This window comes from Nycticebus coucang, chromosome 20 (assembly GCF_027406575.1).
Source record: "Nycticebus coucang isolate mNycCou1 chromosome 20, mNycCou1.pri, whole genome shotgun sequence".
Taxonomy (NCBI): domain Eukaryota; kingdom Metazoa; phylum Chordata; class Mammalia; order Primates; family Lorisidae; genus Nycticebus; species Nycticebus coucang.
In genome coordinates, this window is record NC_069799.1 from 46,921,528 (window position 1) to 46,937,914 (window position 16,387).

General features: G+C 42.1%; 1 protein-coding gene and 1 pseudogene across 5 annotated transcripts in view; both read left to right on the forward strand.

Annotated features, from left to right (window-relative positions):
* The first annotated feature begins 268 nt into the window (after nt 1-268).
* The window catches only part of MPP7 (MAGUK p55 scaffold protein 7), a 230,649-nt gene continuing 214,530 nt past the window's right edge, over nt 269-16,387 (forward strand). For 2 of the 5 annotated variants that reach the window (XM_053572980.1, XM_053572985.1), the window contains exon 1: nt 269-467. The gene's annotated coding sequence lies outside the window, so the exon portion shown is untranslated. Of the gene's footprint in view, nt 468-572; nt 635-810; nt 952-1,675; nt 1,771-16,387 lie in introns of those variants that run through there. The other 3 variants (XM_053572981.1, XM_053572983.1, XM_053572982.1) reach the window with 3 other exon arrangements.
* Nucleotides 13,904-14,475, forward strand: LOC128572624 (platelet-activating factor acetylhydrolase IB subunit alpha1-like; annotated as a pseudogene).

Genomic DNA, 16,387 nt, shown 5'->3' on the forward strand with positions numbered 1-16,387 from the left:
GGGCGGAGCTTGCTATCTTTGCGAGCTGGAGGAGGAACCACAGAGCTGTCACCAATCAGACCTCGGCTTTGTTTTCTGTTGCTGACCAATGAGGGAGTTTACTGGAGAGGCTGTCTTCAAGTCTGCGACGCCTACCCCCTTCGCAGCCTATCAGCAGGCATCTCTTACAAAGAGTCCTCCGCGCTCACGCCCCGCGGGCGGTACAGTCCCGCCCCTTTCCCCCCGCCCCTCTGGCAGTGGCTCCGCCCCTCCGAAAGCGGGGGCCGAGTCGGTTACTCGCGGGGCTGGAGGTGGGGGCCGGGCTCCTATTGGGCTCGTGCGTCCTGCGCCCGCCGCGGCGGTGTCCAGCCCGCTGCTCCTGATTGTCCTCTGCGGCGGCGGTCGCTGCCTCCTTTCCTCCCCGGCCCGGGGCTGCAAGGGCCAGAGCGAGAGCACCTCCCCGCGGACCCCGGCTGCCCCCAGAGCAGGTAAAGGGACGCCGCGGGCTGCCGCGCGGGTCTCAGCACCCGGCTCGCTGCGGCCGGTGGGGTCCGCTCCCCTCTTCTCCCGCCGCCAGCGACGGGGCCGAGCTGGCTGCGGTCCCCGCGAGCCTCCCGCGGGCCTCGAGGCGTCTCGGCTCCGGCAGCACCTTGCGGTGAGGTGGGGGCGGGGCCTCGCGGGAGTCCGGGGGAGGGGCGGGGCCGCGCGGGCGGGACCCCTCGGGGACCCTCGGGGACTCCCGGGAGGCGGCGCGGCGGAGCCGGGGGCTGTGAGCACCGGCAGGTGGAGGCAGAACTGCGGAGTTGAGTCAGAGTCAGGCTCCCGAGGGAAAAGGACCCGCTGATAAGTAGCGATAAGCTGGGTGGCTGGTGGTATTTTTTTTCCCTCCCTAAGCGAGAAAGGCGTCTGTTCTTGACTTCGCGCTAATTACACGTTTTCCAGAGACAGGAGCTCGGCAGTGCGATGTACACGGTAACATTATTTACTTACTTGTTATTTTAAAAATTAAAAGCAGCCCTATTAACGCGAACTTGTTTGGGGGCTTTTTTCCTGAAATGCCCAGTAGATCAGCAGTGTCACACTCAGTTTTGTCTGGGCTCCAGTGGGAAGCAGTGAGATAGGGCTGAGAGAGAGGATCCTGAGGAATGCCTGTGCAGGTTGGAAAGGATTGTGGGGGTGGGACCTTGTCTCTGTCACTCTGCCACGGGTGGGAGTAGAATTGTGATTCTTTTTTCTTCTTTTAATAAACAGCATTAAAATCTACAAAAAAAATTAATAATACAAAGGAAAAGAAAAGGAAAAGCACCTCTCTAAACATGGTCTCTGGACTTTAGGCTTAGCATGCACTTGCTACTCATGTGGTAATACTTTGCAGATAAGTCCTGGGCAGTTATTATATGATAATTACATGATCTGACTTATAAAGAAGCAGCACCTGGAATTGCTGTCCTCTTTGGTGGCTTCAACATACCATTTGCTCACAAGCGAAATGATAGAGGTCACTGAGTTTTACCAGTAATGCCACTTTGATGGCCCTTGATGAGTGTTCTCTTTGTCCAGGTCCATTCTGATTCTACACAACAGTATTTTTTCAATTTACGTGTTTTACTCCAGAAGCTTACTGCCCTCTGTCAATTGCAGGGTGCCATCCCCTATTCTCCTGAAGTGGATTGTGTACATCATTCCCCTTTTACAGGTGCATAAACTGAAAGCCCTGGACATGAAAGCATTCCACCCCAGTCACTTGACTCTTTATTTTATACCCTGTGATGGATTTAATCCAAGATCTGGGTAAGGTTCCTATCATCAGGCAAGCTTCTGCTTTCCAGTTCCATCACATGTGTACTAGTCAGAGATGGGGATGGTTTATTTGCAAGTGAAGAGATACTATCTCTGAGTGTTTTTTTTTCCCCCTAAGATAGTTTGAAACAGGCAAAACAAGACAAACAAAACTTAGTGCTATGTGAAAACTCTATATTAAATTTTAGGAAGCTTTGCAAATGAGAGAACCTTCTTGATTTTTGCCTCTCTGGTTTAGCAGTGGACTTCAGTACTATTGAATTGAATTGAAATTCAAGTAATTAATGGAATCGTACTGGAAATAATTAATATGGTAAATGCAAATGAAGTATAATATATTTTAGTTATGACTCACAGCTTAGTTTTGGGAGTTTGGGGGTTAGTCTGTAGTGGGTTTAAATGAGTAGTTGGTAACAACTTCTTGCGTGATGTCAAGGCTTAGAGAACTGTAAAGAATTGTTAGGTTATGTTAAATTTAGTTATCAGGAACATGAAAATGTATTCTGAGTTAGCGAATGCAATTGTTCTAATCATGAAGTTATCCCTCGTTTTGTGGCTAATACATCTGTTTCATGTTACATGTACATTTTGACATACTTATTCCTGTAATATATGAGGCTTCTCTTACACAAAGCTGTCAGTCTACCCCTGCATTTATTACTTATTTATGCTTTAGTGTCTTTACTTAACTTTTACCATCAGGTCAAATTAAAATTTGTAGCACCCAGACAAAAATTTCCACAAAGAAATTTCTTATCATTTGTTGATTTGTAAAGAAAATGCATCCTTTTCTCTGATGAGCCCAGCCCTCCTTCAGGATGGGAAATTGGAAAGAGATTTTGGTTGTTTGTAAAATATTTGCCTCTGTTCTTACCTGAGGTTTCCTGCCACCCATTGCCCCTATGGTTTTCAGGGTTTCCGTGGGTTTCTTTTTCTTCCTTTTTAAAAATGATTTATGGTGTTATCTGACTTCCACTAGATGGTGTGCTGGATGCTAGTTATTGGAACTCCGAAACGGATTTTTTTTTTCTTATTATAACATAAACATTTCACTCACAAAAATAGAAATGTACAGCAGCTATTTCTCAAGTAATTGCAATTTAGGCAAAACAGCAGTGAATGACTTAAGTGATTTTATTAGATTGTTTGGAAAGAAAGGGTGGCTTAATATAAAGTGAAGGAAATTGTTAGTACAAAGCCTGCCTTATTTTATTGTACCTCACTTGGAAGACTTGGCATTTTTTACAAATTAATGTTTTGTGGCCACACTGTGTGTTGCCATTTTCCCAACAGTGTGTGCTCGCTTTGCTATAATTAAAGGGTTTTGTTATTATATCTGTTATGTGATCAGTGATCTTTGATGTTATTATTGTAATTTTTTTAGGGTGCCATGAACCATGCCTGTATAAGACATGGAACTTAATTGATAAAGCTGTGCGTGTTCTGACTCTTGCACCCGTCAGTTGTTACCCAATCTCTCCCCCTCTCCTCTGACTGCCTTATCCCCTGAAATTAGGCCAATTAATAAACCTACAATGGCCTCTAAGTGTTGAAGTGAAAAGGAGAGTACAGCTTCTCTCACTTTAAATCAAAAGCTAAAAATGATTCAGCTTAGTGAGGAAGGCATGCCCCCAGCTGAGACAGGCTGAAATTCTGGGCTCTTGTGCCTATGATTAACCAAGTTGTAAGTGCAAAGGAGAAGTTCTGGAAGGAACTTTAAAGTGCCCATGAATGATAGGAGGGAAAAACCGACTTATTTGTGACATGAAAAAAGCCTTAGTGATGTGAATAGAAAATCATACCAGCCACGACAATTCCCTTAAACCAAAGCGATAATCCAGAGCCAGGGACTAACTCTCTTTAATTCTGTGAAGACCAAGAGAGATGAGGAAAGCTGCAGAGGAAGAGTGGTAAGCTAGCAGAAAGAGGTTGTTCATGAGGTTTAAGAAAAAGCTGTCTCTGTAACATAAAAGTACAAGATGAAGCAGCAGGTGCTGGTGTTGAAGCATAGCAGGTTATCCGGAAGATCTAGCTAAAATCAATGATGAAGGCGACTACACTAAAACCCCGATTTTCAATGTAGACGAAATAGCCTTCTATTGGAAGAAGGTGCCATCTGGGACATTCATAGCTAGAGAGGAGAAGTCAATGTGTGGTTTGAAACCTTCAAAGAACAAGGCTGACTTTCTTCTTAGGGGTTGATTAATGTGGCTGAAGGTTTTAAGTTGAAGCCAATGCTGATTTATCATTAGAAAATTCCAGAGCCCTTAAGAAGGATGCTGAATCTACTCAGCCTGTGCTCTGTAAATGGAACAAGAAAGCCTAATGACAACACACATGAGTACAGCATGATTTACTAAATATTTTAAGGGCACTGTTGAGACCTGCTGCTCAGGAAAAAAGTTTCCCTTTAAAGGATTGCTGCTCATTGACAATGGACGTAGTCACCCAACAGCTCTGATGGAGAGGTCAAGGATATCAGCCTTTTTATTCATGTCTACCAACACAACATCCATTCTGTGGCCCATGGATCAAGGGGTCATTTCAACTTTCAGGTATTATTGTTTAAGAAATACATTTTGTAAGCCTATTAACTGTCTAGATTGTGACTCCTCTGATAGATGTGGGCAAAATAAATTGAAGACCTTCTGGAAAGAATTCACTGTTCTAGATGTCATTAAGAACATTTATGATTCATGGGGGGAGGTCAGAATATCAATACCAACAGGAAATTGGAGGAAGTTGACTCTAGTCCTCAAGGAGGACTTTGAGGGGTTTGAGACTTCAGTGGAGGAAGTAACTGCAGACCTGATGGGAATAGCAAGAGAACTAGCCTTAGAAGTGGGAGCCGGAAGATGTGACTGAATTGTTGTTATCTCGTAATAAAATTTGAACGGATGAGGAGTTGCAGCTTATGGATGAGCAAAAAAAGTGGCTTCTTGAAGATGTAATCTACTCCTGGAGAAGATACTGTCAACATTGGTCAAGTGACAACCAAGGATTTAGAATATTCCATAACCTTAGTTAATAAAGCAATTCGAGAGAATTGACTGCGATTTTGAAAGAAGTTCTGCCGTGCATAAAGTGCTGCCAGACAGCATCACATGCTACAGGGAAATCTTATGTGAAAGGGGTCAATTGATGTGGCACACTTCATCGTTGTCTTATTTTAAGATATTGCCACAGCCACTCCAACCTTGAGCAGCCACCACCATGATCAGAGGCCATCATCATGGAGGCAAGACCCTCCTCCAGCACAAAGATTAGGACTCACCGAAGGCTCAGATGATTGTTAGCATTTTTTAAAATTAAATGTATTTTTTTGTACAATGTTTTTAAAAAATCTAAACTTTATATGCATTGGGAAACCAAAAAATTTGTGTGACCTTGAGAGGTGGTCTGAAACCTAACCAGCAGTACCTTTCAGCTGCACCTGTAATTTCTCCTAAGTAGCTCTCTGCTTGTCTCTGTGGGCAGGAACCCAGATTGTAGATTTATTCATTTTATATATAGTTGTACTTTTTTTTTTTTAATGGCTTGTGTTTTGTTAAAAATCTTCTGTGAACTGGAACTGCAGTAGTTGAGCACAGTCTCATGTTTTGCTTTTGTGGATTACTGATTCTTTAAAAGAATTGGGTGTATGTAGCAAGGTTATTGGCTGGCTGTTACGAACAGGAGCTTAAGGAGAAAAAAAATTTTCTGACATGTGTAAGTTATTTTCTTGAAAATTCATTTAATACATCTATTCACTGAGGAGAACATTATTATCGGATTGCTTTCCTTATGAAAGAGGGGGGTATTCTTTTCTTGCTGGTGATGGGAACCAGGAGGCCTGCTTGTTACTACTGACTTATAGAAGGGAGAGAGAAAAACATAACTGTTGCTGCTTTGATAAAAAGTGCTAACCAGTTTTAGGTGTAAAAATGGCAGTGGAGAATAAAGTTGGGATGTTGCATTTTGCAAGATGTTTTGAAGAAACACTGGACTTTTGAAAGGTAGGATAGAAATCAAAATGGGAAAGTCTTTGAGGTTGGGGGGTGTGTGTGTTTATTTGAGTCCCACTGTGTGGGGGGTGAAGAGAGCAATGGTAATTAGTTTCTTAGAATCGCTGGCTGATTCTCAGGAGATTTGATTTGATGGTGATTTGGGAGAGGGAAATTAAATAGGGTCCAGCCCTTCTTGGAAGCTCATTCCTGGCAGTGCTGCCAGCCCTTGGTGGGAATGGAAAGCTGGGTGGGTGGTTCTAAGTAGCCAGGCAGATTGAAGGCTGGCCTGGAGGTCTCTTCACCTTTGACAGCCATCACCAGGTCATTAAGCATTTTAATGCAGGTTTATAGCTCTCCTGTGGCTCAGACTTGGGCTAGTACTCTTTAATTTTCAAATGTATGTTTTCAATTTTTGAAATAAGTAGAATCCCGAACTTCATAAAATTAATGACTTGAGTATGCAAGTAAGTAGCTTCAAAGAGTTAGTTGGTTTGTGGTAGATTTCCAGTTTTATGGTAGGTGTTTGAAAAGACTTCTTTCTCACGCTCTTTCTTCTATCCCTTTAACGACAACAAAAAGGCCTTATTAGAAATAGGCAACCTTGGATACACGTAGAACTGTACTGCTCCCAGTAAGAACCTGAGCTGGGGAAAAAAGCTTTGAAAACAGAAGGGTCTGGGAGGATGTTGTAACTGGCGTGTGGGGCAGAGATAATGTCAGCCCCCTTTGCTGCAGGAAACACCGTGAGAAGGTCTGATATATCATTAGGTGTTGACTAGCTTTATTCCTGATGAAAAACACCCTTTTTGAAAGGCAGTTCCTCTCTATGTATACTTTAGAGCAATCTGAATCTTGAGAATCAAAATTTCTGAGGGTTGTAACTTCTTTTTTGGCAACTGGAAATTTCTTGCCGTGATGTAGTAAAAATCTGGATTTGAGCCCAGGCTAGAAAGGATTATGGTGTTACGGCCCAAGATTTATAAAGCTTCTACTGCTGATATTAAAAAAAAAAAAATACATTTTTTTCCTCTTCCTATTATGGCTTCTGATTTAACTTCTGAAGAGTCACTTTGGAACTCTGTGCTCTTTGCATGTTTTGAATTTAGCTTAATTACCAGGAGGGCCCATCAGAATATGCTTTTGTACATGGTATAATCAGGGTACAGATTAGGCATTTTTTCAGGTTTGGAAGAGAGATAATGGACAGTGAGGAAATGAATTAACATCATTTTGATTTATTTGTAGTCATTTTAAGTAGGAGAAAAATTTTGTATTTTGGAATTTTCAAAATGGTAGTTATTTCCTTTTTAACATTAAGCTTAGTCTCAGACTGTAGCATGCCTCAAAATTATGTGGATGACTTGTTAACCCTTCACTTGCTGCCCTCCAGAGCTTCTGATCCATTAGGTCTGGATGGGTCCTGGTAATTTGCACTTCTAATAAATTCCAAGGTTATGGGTTGGCTGTTGGTCCAGGGGTCACCCTTTGCAAACAGCTGCGTAGATTGTGGGGGTATATGATTATAGTGGTTAACATAGGCGTTGATGTTTCTAGTACTGTGGGAGGCCAAGGCAGTGGATAGCCTGAGCTCAGGAGTTTGAGACCAGCCTGAGCAAGAGTAGGAGCCCCATCTTTATTAAAAATAGAAAAACTGGCTGGGAATTATGGCAGTATCTGTAGTCCCACCTACCTGGAAGACTGAGGCAGGAGGATCTCTTTAGTCCAAGAGTTTGAAGGTGCTGTGGGCTATGATGCTACAGCACTCAACTCCATGATGACTGAGTGAGACTCTGTCTCAAAAAAAAAAAAAAAAAGGAAGAAAGAAAAAGAAGGATTTGAATTTCTGATCTGCTGCTTGCTATTTCTTCAACTTCAGGGAATTTTCTTAACCTCTGTTTTCATTACTAACGTGGAAATAATATACTTACGTTGTGAATATTAAGTGAGCTCAAGTGAGCAGAAGCTCATAGAACCATGCCTAGCAGGTTGGCTTTTAACCATAAACATCACTCAGTCTCTCAAATAAGAAGTAGAATTTGGAATCTGGTAGAAATGAGGCAAGGACAGAACATTTTTAATTTATCTTCATTTGCTAGCTGTATGCTGGGGAAAACAAAAAATAAATAGTGGCTATTTAATGCATGGAGGAAAAGTTTGTGGGTCCTAGTATTTTTCAGAATGTTTTTTTTAGAGACACGTTACTCATATAGGTGGTACCTTCCTCCTCTGTCTCCCTCCAGAGGTGGAATTCTTTGCTCACAGTATGTGGGACTCTTACAATGATCCTTATTGTCTACACTTTACATAACAGGACTTTTAAAGGTTGTTCCTGGGAGATAAATTACAGGAAGTACCTGAAAGACATCTTGAGAACACACTCTCTCACCTGTGCTGTGACAAGTTGGTATGGGATGACCTTGAGCCCCTTTCTTAAGGACTCTTCCTCTGCCTTGCTGAATGCCTACTTGGTTCTCTTACTGCAGATACACGAGCCCACCTCTTTAACAGTCCTCTGGAAGGCAGATCCCCTCTCTCTCCGTTGGTTGCTCTCTGTCATGGTCACTCATTTTATTTCCTTTGCAGCGGTTATCACATTCTTATCATCTTCTTTGTTTAGTCTTTATTGATTCCTTCACTGGAGTATGGGCTCTTCGAGGGCAAGGCCCTGATCTTTGGTCCTGGGTCCCCAACATGGGCACAGTGCTCAGTGTGTAGGGACCGTGTCCAGCTGGTTCAGTGAAGGAATGTATGACACAGAAAACCCCCTTCCCCGCCCTCCCCAGTCAGGTGCTCAGACTTGAGTGAATGCTCAGTTCATGGCCCCCTGTCACGACTTGTCCCCAGAAAGTCTCCCATGTCATTGTATCTTTCCCTCTCGTCATCTTTCCACATTCCCGTTCTCCTGTTCTTGTGTGCCCCCCTCCCTGGGACCCTGCACGCAGTTTCGTTAATCAGTACTGCCAGGTCGTCATCCCAAGTGGCCGGCCTGGTTTGCGGTCTCACCAGCTGCTGCTCCCCTCATTCTTGCTGGCACTTGGCATTTTCTGACCTTCTCATTTTTTCCAATTGACGCAACAGATGGAATAATCCAGGAACAAAGTGATACGTTTTGTTCTTATTTGCAATTCGGTTATTACTAATGTGGTTGAGTATTCAGTCACGTTCCATGTGGGTTTCCCCTTTGGTGAGTTGGGCATTTATATATTCTTTGCCTCTTTCTGTTAGCTTTGCTTTTCTTTTTCCTGCCTTTCTGCCATAGTTTACAGGAGTGTTTTTTTTTTTTCTATCATACGTGTTAATCTTTTGTTGGATTTCGTTTTTATTTAAATTCTTTTTTTTTTTTTTTTTTAACAGACAAGGGCAAAGTTTTGTTCTGTTGCTTAGATGGTCATGTGGTAGCTCACTGCAGCCTTAAACTCCTGGGCTCAAGTGATCCTCCTGCCTCAGCTTGTCTGTACTGTTAGGACTACAGGCATGAGCCCCATGCCCGGCTCCTCTGGCTAAATTTTGAACAATCCACATGTCTTTTCTTAGTTTTTTACCAGTTACGTTTTTTTCCCTTTGATATCTTTTCTTGAGCAGAATATTTAATTTTGTTATGATCCATCCATTTTTTTTTCTTGTTTAGGAAAACATTCTTTATTCCTAGTTAATAAAGGTTGTGTTTCTATGTTTTCTCCTATGGCAAACCAGTTTCCACCAGTCTCATTTACTAAATAACCTAGTGGTTTGTGATGCTACCTCTGTCCAAATCAAGGCACACACACTCATACATCTTACCTGCTCACACCTCCCTATCTATTTGTGGGTTCCCTGCTCTGTTCTGATCAATTTATTCCTGTTCTAATTCCTTAGTGTTTTTTTTTTTTTTTTATTTTGCTACCACTTGTTTATGTATATTGATCTATAGAGGGTATACCTAGTTTTCAACCCTGACTTTATATTAGAATTAACTAGGTATGTTTCTCAGCTCCATTATAATCTTGTGGGACCACTGAGACATACGTGGCTTATCATTGAAGCATTGCTATGTGGTATGTGACTATATTTTTAATATCTTTCATAGGTCATCTTGCTCACTGTTTCTAACATCTAGTTTTTCCTTTCAGATATTCTATATAGGTCATTTCATTCATTTTTTTTATTTGCAGTTCTTATTATTCTATCTTTTGTATGTCCTTGTCTGATGTCCATGAATTTGATTAGATTTGTGGTAGTCTATTGAGGAGTGATAGAGTGGCCTCTTCATCTTGTTTCCAACTTTAAAGGGAATTTACCTTTAGTATTGCCTTTAATTGGGAAATTCCATTTTTTTTTTTTTTTTTAATTGTTGTGGCTTCATGGACTTGGGTAAGGTTGAGAAATGATCACAGAATCCTCTTTCTGGTTTTGGTGAGGTAACTGTCATAGATAGGGTGTAACTCTTTACCCCCCAAAGTTATAGTTGTGTATATTGAGGTTTTAAAATTAGATATTTGAATTATTTTTAATCAGATTTTTCAAAGATAAGCTCTGTATGATGACTGCTTAGTTGAAAGCCATCACGTGTTTGGATAAATAAAATGGAAATTATTATGCGTCTTAAACTGTTTGAATTTCAAAAAATTATTGAAATTTAACATATACTGGAAAGTACATATATGTTATGTGTACAGGTCATTGAATGAAATATGCATGTGTCAGCGCTCCAGGGAAGCAGCAGAACATTTACAGGACCCCAGCAGTGACCCAAACGCTGTTTGCGACAGTGTGGAATGACGGTGAGATTTTTGCAACTTGTATAATGAAATCATATAATGTATAGACTCTTTGGTGTCTGATGCTTTCCCCTCAACATCGTATTTATGAGACTCATCTCTAAAGTTGTAAAAAACAAAAACAACCAAAATCCCCATCTCTAACGTCGTGAACATTGTAGCACTTGCACTTGTCGATACATAATTTCAAGACAGAAAAATGTGGGTAGCTTATCTGAAATATGTTTGCCTTAGTTCTGTCAACCCATAGGTTAGTTTTCTCTCCGTGGTGGGCCACAGTACCTGGCATGTTTCTCTAGGAAAGTGTAATACTTACATTGTTTTGTAAATGTTTGTGTGTCTTCTCTTAGATTGTCTTTTTCTTTGAGAGAGAGTCTCAGTTTGTCACCTCAAACTCTTAGGCTCCAGCATTCCTCTTGTCTCAGCCTCTGAGGAGCAGGTTGGGGGAAGTGGGGTCTCCCTCTTGCTCAGCTGGTCTTGAACTCCTGAGCTTAAGCGATCCTCCAGCCTCGGCCTCCTAGAGTGCTGGGATTACAGGTGTGAGCCACCAGTGCCTGGCCTCTCTTAAATTTTCTTATGCAAAGACATCGTTTTGTTCGTGTGCTATACTTAGCACCTGGTGTGTTCTCAGTAGACGGTAACTTAATTTTGTAGATGGTTAACAGCTTTGCCGAGTTTACATTCCCTGTGAGGTTGGTTTGTTAACAGACCTTTAATATTTCTCCAGTATGTTTTTGGTGAGAGTTCCCAACTGGAATGATGTAGGTTTGATTGTTTCCTCTCTAGTTAATGTTTCTGGCTGACTCATCCTTTTCCTGATCTCACCAGCAGCAGGTCTCATATTGCACACACCTGGGATCCCATTTGTCTCTACATTTTTGCATGTTTAGCATTTGTTAGTGTGTTCTTACATGTAAGCTAAATTTATAAAAAAAGTTGTGCTTCATTATGATATTTTAATACCTTAAAAATTAGAAACAACCTAAATGTGCGGCAATAAATATTTCTTCTTCTTCTCTATGGGAATTGTTAATGTAGGGTGGCAGAAGATTACAAAATCTTACTTATGATCAGGATAACCCTAATTTTGTAATAAAGAATGAATTTGTTTTTACGGAAAACTCTCAACTGTTCATGTTCTGTTAATTCCTTTCTGTTTTTGTGTGAATGGTCGAATGAAAACAGTTCAGATAATATCAGTAATGGGCATTAAAATTCTAGATGATTTACTTCTTTGCTATGTTAATCTGTTTTCTTCTAAAATTTCTTTTTTTTGTGGTTTTTTGGCCGGGGCTGGGTTTGAACCTGGCACCTCCAGCATATGGGACAGGTACCCTAGACCTTGAGCCACAGGCGCCACCCTTCTTCTAAAATTTCATAATAACATATAGTCTTTTTCTTTTTTTGCAGTTTTTGGCCGGGGCTGGGTTTGAACCTGCCACCTCCTGCATATGGGGCCGGCACCCTATTCTGTTGAGCCACAGGTGCCGTCCACATATAGTCACAGTAAATAAAATGACACTGCATAGTAATCCAGGTGGGGAGGTGGGGGGTGAGAGACTGGCCTTGAATTGAAGGTGGGTGATGAATACATGGAGGTTCCTTATAGTATTGTACTATGCTCTCCTGCTTAGTATATGCTTGAAATAGTCCCTAATGAAAAGTAAAAAATAAATAGCCAGGCGTTGTGGTGGGCGCCTGTAGTCCCAGCTACTTGGGAGGCTGAAGCAAGAGAATCGCTTAAGCTCAAAAGTTTGAGTTTGCTATGAGCTGTGACGCCATGGCACTCTACCAAGGGCAACATAGTGAGACTCTGGTCTCAAAAAAAAAAGTAAAAAATCCCCCCAAACAAGAAAGACTATTATTTGTGAATAGTGCAGAGAACACAGGGCATTAATAATAGGCAGCCTTTTATTTTGTTACCACTCTGTGAGAAACTAGTGACAACTCTTAAGAAAGAGCTCATTATGGACCATATTTGTCCATTACAAATACAGGCAGTTCCCAAGTTACGAACATCTGACTTATGTACAACTCGCCCTGACAAATGGAGGCTATTATAGGTGGGTAGTAGGTAAATGTACCTATTCCAGCTTACATACAAATTCAACTTATGAACAAACCCACGGAACCTATCTCGTTTGTAACTGGGGCCTGCCTGTGAATGCTTTGGCCTTTATGGAAGGAATGAAACCATTATTGTTGCCTGGTTTGCTGCAGTGACTTCCCTGCTTTTGTCCCTGCCACTTTTCTTTGCCCAGCGGCCAGGGTGGATGGGGACCTTGTCTCCGATGTGCTTAGAACCTTGCGGCTCCTTCCTGTTTCACTTAGATTCAGCAGCCAGGGCTCTGCAGTGGTTCAGCTCGCCTCACACATCGTGAGTGGCCCCATGTCTCATTCAACATGGGGAAAAATGTTTGAGAATTGACATTGCCACTCTGACTTCAGGCCTGAGGCTTAAGTGCCTTTTGAGATAAGGCTGGTCCTGATGTGAAAGGAGAGAGAGTTCTTTTGTTTTGGATGACTGTTTCTGATATTTCTTGAGTTAGGTAGGGGAGGAAGGGCATGGGAACCAGTTTCTCTCTAGTGTCCTTAACCTACAAGTGTGGACAGATCAGGTTAGCTGATTGAGATCAGAGTCTTAAGATAGGTACACACTGAACTGAGTATGAATCGGTGCCACCAAACTCTCCCAGCCCGGGTCTCCTAACCTCCCCCCTGTGGCCTAATGCAGAATATTCTCATCCCAAGGCCCCTTTTCTGAGTGGCTGTGGCTGGTGGTTGTTAGTGCTCTTTTTTTTTTTTTTTTGAGACATTGTTTCACTGTGTCACCTTCTGTAGAGTGCTATGGCATTGTGCCATGGCGTCACAGCTCACAGCAACCTCAAACTCTCGGGCTTAAGCAATTCTCTTGCCTCAGCCTCCCACGTAGATGTGTCTACAGGCACCTGCCATAATACCTGGCACTTTTTGTTGTTGTTGTTGTAGTTGTCATTGTTTAGCAGGCCTGGGCCAGGTTTGAACCCGCCAGCCCTGGTGTATGTGGCCGGTGCCCTAACCACTGAGCTGCGGGCACCGAACCCGTTAGTCCTCTTTTTAACTTGTCTTATCAGGATATAATAGCTGGGCGAGTAAGTGAAGAGGGTGGATCCTGTTCAGCCACCTTAGAGGAGACGGGTCAGTGAGGAGACAGCCTGCACGGGCCAGCGATACTGCAGGCCACTGTTCTCAGAGTGCTCCATGACACTCTGGGGATCCTCAAGAACCTTTCAGGACCAGTGGTGGTTTCTCCCTCCTTCCCGTGGTGGGTGCTGGGTGGTCTTGCCCCCTCTCTGAGCTGGATGCTCCAGGTGTCACCAGTGTGGGAGCTGCACAGCCAGGATGAGAGGAGAGGAGAATGCAGCCAGCAAGCTGACGTCAGTGCGGGCTGTGCAGGGCCACGGGCACTGGCTGTCCCTGCACCATCAGTTTGTGGCAGACAGCGAGGATGAGGAATCTGAAGGCGTCTTCATCAGGGGCTCTTTGGTCTAGTTAATACACCAGTGTGAGATGGTAGTGGTCTGGCTGGGCGCATACAGCAGAGCAGGTGGCTGGTGGCATCAAGGCCACGGAGCAACTGGTGAACGAGCGGCAGCCTCAGGCCCATGTCATGGTGTTTGGCCTGCTTCCTAGGGGCCAGCATCCTAACCCACTTTGGGAATGAGCTGGTTCATGCAGCATTGGCCAGCCACCCTCAGGCCCACTTTCTGGATGCTGACCCTGGCTTCGTACTCTCAGGTGGCGCCCTAAACCACCATGACATGTACAGTTACCTGCATCTGAGCCGCATGGGCCACACACCTGTGTGCCGCCCGGTCCCTGCCCTCCTGTTTCTTTGTCTGCTGGCCCAAGACCAGGCCAAGGTATTCCTCTTCCAGAGCCCACAACCTAAGCATTCTCCTTTTTCACGTTAAATTCTCCTTCCACAGTCCAAACATAACAAAGGAAAACTAACCTTTCAGGACATTCCTGACATCAAAATTGCCTTTGTAATGCTGAGAGGTCATTTGCAATTTTCATGATACAGACATTTGCACTGATGATGATAAAATCAAGGGTATGTAAAACCACAAGGACCTTAGCATGAATCAAGGCAAGGGGCACCAGCTGCGTGGGCAGGGAGTCACTGCCACCATGAACTCACACCGGACCTCACAGTTCCACGTGAGAATGTCCTTGATGAAACAGTGCACATGAACAGCTGTGTGAAATCTGCCCCCTTTTTAATATTCTGTGTGATGAACTAGTCCACACTACTAGGGAGGGATTGTGCTGTGTGCTCAAGTATGAAGGTCGTCTTGAGGAAAAGAACTTGTGCCAACTATCTGACCTGCAAGCTTAACTAGCAGCTTTTTTCGTAGAGTATCATTTTTATATGAAATAACAATCAAAAGCTGAACTATCAGTACTAAAAATTGGATATTTGGCAGACACTTTCTCAAAAATGAATGAGTTAAGCTTATTGCTTCCCAAATAAGCCTGTTGCTTCCAAAAGCAAAAGATAAGGACATATTTGTTGTTGAGGATAAAATTCCTCAAACAAGTCTTCAAGCAAGAATGAGATTTTTGGAAAAATTTTATCTGTCACTAAGAACATGAAGGTTTTCCCATTGGAAAATAGTTAAGATGGTATTGCGTACTTAAAAATTTGTTGAGACAGTAGATCTCGTGTTAAGTGTTCTTGACTCTCGTACACACACACATGAATAAAGGGACACAAGGGAACTTCTGGAGGTGATAGACGTGTTTGCTGCCTGGATGGTGGGGCTGGTTACAGGCATATATATATATATTTGTTCAAACTCACCAAATTATATGCAGTTTTTTTGTATACCAAGTATTCCTTGATGTAGCCAGGGAGAATAAAGACTTCTGATGAGATCACTGCTCTTTTTAACAAATGTGATTTTTTTTTTTTTTTTTTTTTTTGTAATAAAGAAGCAGGATCTGCTACTTCCTGGAGCTTAGCTATACTGTATTTTTCCAAGTGATAGGAAAGAAAATATTTCTGAGACAGGCAACTCCTGATCTAAATGAAGTTGTAAATTTTGCTTTCTTATCACAGTGAATGCATCTATAAACATGCTTACACATGATCAACTTTCCTCATCTTTTCAGATGAGGATAATTTCAAGGAACTTGCAGACATGTTCTGTTCATTTGTCAAGAAGTATTTGGTAACATTGTCATTACTAAATAAAAAGAAACAGGCTGCCACCTGTTGTAGTGCTCTTGATTTAACGCATGGTTTAATGTATTCTTCTGTTCTTTTATTTCCTGTAAATAGTAATTGGATCCTGATTTGGATTCAGTTTCTAATTTTTTGGCAAAACTGCTTCATAGGTGGTAGAACATCCTTCTCGCCAGGGTCAGGTAATTTTGCTTTTCTCTCTTTTTGTGGTGCTTATGACAATTCATAATCATTGCCTAGATCCATTACTTTGTCACAGGTTTGCAAAATGGTGACATTTTGATTGTCTTCCATATTTTGTTATAAAAATATTTTTATAAAGAGAAAATTTCCCTTATCAACTGAAATGTAGTTAGTTTAGAAAAAGTAGGTTAAATGTCTGATCCTTTTTCTTTCTTTTTCTTTTTTTTTAAGTCAGTTTTCAATGTTAGGAGTTGGTTTCTAAAGATTATAGAGCGAGACTGCTTAAGATGAGTAAATGACATTGGTCTCTACAATATTTTTCTTGGAAATGTTAAGCTAAATTGTTCTTGTTTTTAGAAGTAAATCTAAAAGAAATTATTAATAGCAAGTCCTTTTGTTATAGTCTGAAAGTAGCTTAATTCATTTAATGGTAGAAATACCTTGGAGCTATT